Here is a 4472-nt window from a genome sequence, read left to right as displayed (position 1 = left end):
TACTGTAGTTAGTTAAATTTAAGAACCATCACCCACTATTTGTGAATTCCTCAAGAGCAGGAACTTTATCTTATTTACATTTGTATCTCCGTGTAGATACCTAAAAATTGAAGGCCCTAATTAATAGTCTGTTAAATTAGATTGAAAGGGGGGTAACAGTAAGAATAAAAAGGAGGAGATATGTGTTATAACAACTGGTAAAGACCAAATCAAGAGAAATTTTTAAACAAAAGTAGTGAGAGGGGGTAAAAAAAAAGTAGGGAGAGGGGAGAAAGAAGTATGGAGAAAATCAAGGATGATTAAGGGTTTGAACCTGAAGGGCTAGAACAATTGAGTCATTTGAACCCAAATAACAGAAATAAGGAAATGAGTACCACGGATAGGTTTGGGCAGGTGTAGGCAAATTGGACTTTACATTCAATTTTGGACATGCTGAGTTTAAGGTTCCAGGAAATATCCAGCCAACATTTAAAACCTAAATCTTAATTTAAAATGCAAGAGAGGCAGGGTGCCTGGGTGGCTCAGTCATTTAAGCTTCCATTCTATTTTTTCTTTTTTTTTTTAAGATTTATTTATTTCAGAGAGAGGGGGTGGGGAAGGGGCAGAGGGGAAGCAGACTCCCCATTGAGCGCAGAGCCCCACTCTAGGTTCAACGCAGGGCTTGATGTCCAGACATGGAGATCATGACCTGAGCCAAAACCAGGAGTCCAATGCTTAACCGACTGAGCCACACAGGCGCCCCAAGCCTCTGACTCTTGATTTCGGTTCAGGTCATGATCTCAGCGTTGTGAGATCAAGCCCTACATGTTGGGTTCTGTGCTCAGCGGGGAGTCTGCTTCTCTCCCTCTGCCTGCCCCCCTGCGCTCTCTTTCTTTCTCTCTAAAATAAATGAATAAATTTTTTAAATAAAAAAATAAATCCAGTAAAATAAAATGCAAGAGAGGGGCGCCTGGGTGGCTCAGTCAGTAGAGTATGCAACCCTTGATCTCAGGGTCTTGAGTTCAAGCCCCATGTTGAGCCTAGAGCTTATTTAAAAATAATAATAATAATAATAAAATAAATTTTAAAAATACAATGCAAGAGTCATCTATGATTGGAGCTATCAGGATTAAGTGACAAGAAAAAATATCCACTTTCACCATATTGATCTTAGTAAAAAAATTAAAAGAAGGAAGAAAATTGAGTGCTAAATATTGGAAAGTAAGAGACAACTTATTTGCTGGTAATATGATGGCCTAACTTGAAAAGGTATAAAATAAAATAAAAACTAATAAAATTATAGGCGTCAAGATAAAACATGAATACACAAAATCAATTGCTTGCAGTATAATGATAATAACTAACTGAAAACGCAATGAAAAAAACATATTCATGACAACAGCAAAACTATAAAATACCTAGAAAAACTGTGTAAAATCGATATCAAGAAAACTATAAAACGTCACTGAAGCACATAAAAGAATATCTTTAAAGGTGGAAAAACAGGGACGCCTGGGGGCTCATTCAGTTAAGCGCCTGCCATCAGCTCATGAGCTCAGGTCATGATCCCAGAGTCCTGGGATGGAGTCCCGCCCATCAGGCTCCTTGCTCAACGGGGAACCTGCTTCTCCCTCTGCCTGCCACTCCCCCGCTCCTGTTCTCTCTCTCTCTGACGAATAAATAAATAAAATCTTAAAAAAAAAAAAAAAAATGGAAAAACAGGGGGGCCAGGCTGGCTCAGTCAGTAGAGCATGCAACTCTTGATCTTGGGGTCATGAGTTTGAGTCCCACACTGGGCATAGAGTTTACCTGAAACAAAACAAAAAAAGAAGCCTAAAGAAATTTTTGGAAATGCTAAAGTTAATTGTAGAATTCACCTGGAAGAGCATATCCCAGAAATTTTTTTTAAGATTTTATTTATTTATTTATTTATTTGACAGCGAGGGAGAGAGAAAGAGAGAGAGAGAGAGAGAGAGAACAAACACAAGCAGGGAAAGCAGCAGAGGGAGAGGGGGAAGTAGACTCCCCACTGAGCAGGGAGCCCGACACAGGGCTGTGGGAAGCCTGCTTCTCCCTCTCCCACTTCCCCTGCTTGTGTTCCCGCTCTTGCTGTGTCTCTCTCTATCAAATAAATAAATACAATCTTTAAAAAAAAATAGAATTTCCTCAAATCAATAGGAAACCATCCAACGAAAAAATAGGCAAACAGGTAATTCAAAGATGAAAAGTAGGAATTTCCAATAAGACATTTTTTTTAATATTTTTTTTTTTTAAGATTTTATTTATTTGTTTGAGAGCAAGAAAGAGTGAGAGAGAACAGGTGCATGCGTGTGTGAGTTGGGGGGATAGAGGGAGAGAGACCAGCAGACTCTGTGCTGAGCAAGGAGCCCGATGTGGGGCTCGATTCCAGGACTCTGAAATCATGACCTGAGCTGAAGTCGGTTGCTTAACTAACTGAGCCACCCAGGCACCCCACCAATAAGACATTTTTTAAAATTTTATTTAAGTAATCTCTATACCCAACATGGGGCTCGAACTCATGACCCCGAATCAAGAGTCACATGTTTCTCTCACTGAGCCAACCCATCCAATAAAGCATTTTTTTTTCATCTTTGAAAACTCATTTTATTATTATTCACTGTGGGATACTTGTAAATAACATTATTTAGAGTGATTTATGTGCTGGGTATTGTGGTAAGCATTTTTAAATGTTCAGCCTCACTAATAATGAAAACATGCAAATAGAAACAATGAGGCCTCTTCTTTTTACCATCACATTGGCAAAAACGAAAACAATCATGTAAACTAACTGGAATTTAAATAAAAACTAAAAAAAAGGAAAGAAAAAAGAAAAGAAAGAAAACAACAATCATGGGCTTGCTAATATCCAGTGGTACTTACAAAGGTGTGGAAAAATGGACTCTTCTAAACCCTATTGATGAGAGTGACTGTAAATTGCTTCAAACTTATCAGAAGGCAAATTACTGACTATTAAAGCCCTACAATAAATTCTGTTGAAATGTTCATTATAGGGGCAGCTGGGTGGCGTAGTCAGTTAAGCGTCACATCCGACTCCTGACTGCAGCTCAGGTCCTGATTTCAGGGTCATGGGATCGAGCCCCATGTTGGGCTCTGCGCTCAGCATGGAGTCTGCTAAAGTTTCTCTCTCCCTCTCTCTCTGCCCTTCCCCACCCCCCATGCTGCTCTCTCTTTTTCTAAAATAAATAATCTTTAAAAAAACACAAATAAAATGTTCATTATATATTAAGTTATCTATTTCAATTTTTCGTATGTATACCCACTCATCCAGCAGTTGCATAGTGTGCCTTCAGGGTCCTATTTCCTTTAGTCACAACAGCGATCCAAACCTCTTGTTTATCATAATTTATATCTTAATTCGCATACTGCACTCTTCCTCTTCTAAGATAACCAAAGCTCTCACTCTCCTTACCCTCCCAAATTCTTCTACTGTGTCCTCCGAAACTCAATTATTATCAACATTAAACTTTGCTAAACCTCAGCCTCTTCCCTAAATGTTTCCTTCCCCTTGTTGTTCTCACTAAAATCTCACACTTGGGGCGCCTGGGTGGCTCAGTCGTTAAGTGTCTGCCTTCGGCTCAGGTCATGATCCCAGGGTCCTGGGATCGAGCCCCGCATCGGGCTCCCTGCTCAGCAGAAAGACTGCTTCTCCCTCTCCCACTCCCCCTGCTTGTGTTCCCTCTCTCGCTGTGTCTCCCTCTCTGTCAAATAAATAAATAAATAAATCTTAATAAATAAATGAATGAATGAATGAATGAATAAAATCTCACACTTCCCTGAGCACACTGCTTTCCCCAAAGCCCTGTCAAGCGGAGGCTGTTTCTCTTCCACAGAAGTCACATGACTGGACTTGGACATAAAGTGCTCTCCTTGTTGCCCATTGTCCTCACGGCCATCTCCAGTTCGTTCCTCGTTCAAAATCACCCATCCCACACATTGTTGCTGTCATCTAGCCCTCAGTCACGATGACTTTGCCATCAGTCTGACATCTTGCTCTCCAAAGCCACTGCTGTCATTCGTGGTGACTTTGATATTCACACGACCATGATATTCACATGGATGATCACTGAATGCCTCTAGTCAATCAGTTCCTTGACCTGGTCACATCCAGCAATGTTTTTCTCCAGGCTACCTCAGCTGCCCACTTCTTCTGCCATAACCTAAACCTTGTAATGACTTTACCTGAACCACCTCTCCATGTAACACTGGAAACTGAAACACAATAGAGCAATGCCTTCAAAACTTGAAGGAAAACTACATCCAAACTAAAATTCTATACGTGGCCAAACCATTAATCAAGTGACACGGTAAATTAAAAACATTTCAAACAGGCAAGATCTCAAATAACCTCTGATGCCCCATCAGATGAAGATTCTCATCCCCCTTCTCCCAACGTGCACACACACAGAAGTGTTACGTTTGTTTTTCTTTTGTTTTGTTTTGTTTGCTTTTAA

This window comes from Halichoerus grypus, chromosome X (genome assembly GCF_964656455.1).
Source record: "Halichoerus grypus chromosome X, mHalGry1.hap1.1, whole genome shotgun sequence".
NCBI lineage: Eukaryota > Metazoa > Chordata > Mammalia > Carnivora > Phocidae > Halichoerus > Halichoerus grypus.
This window is presented reverse-complemented; position numbering follows the sequence as displayed.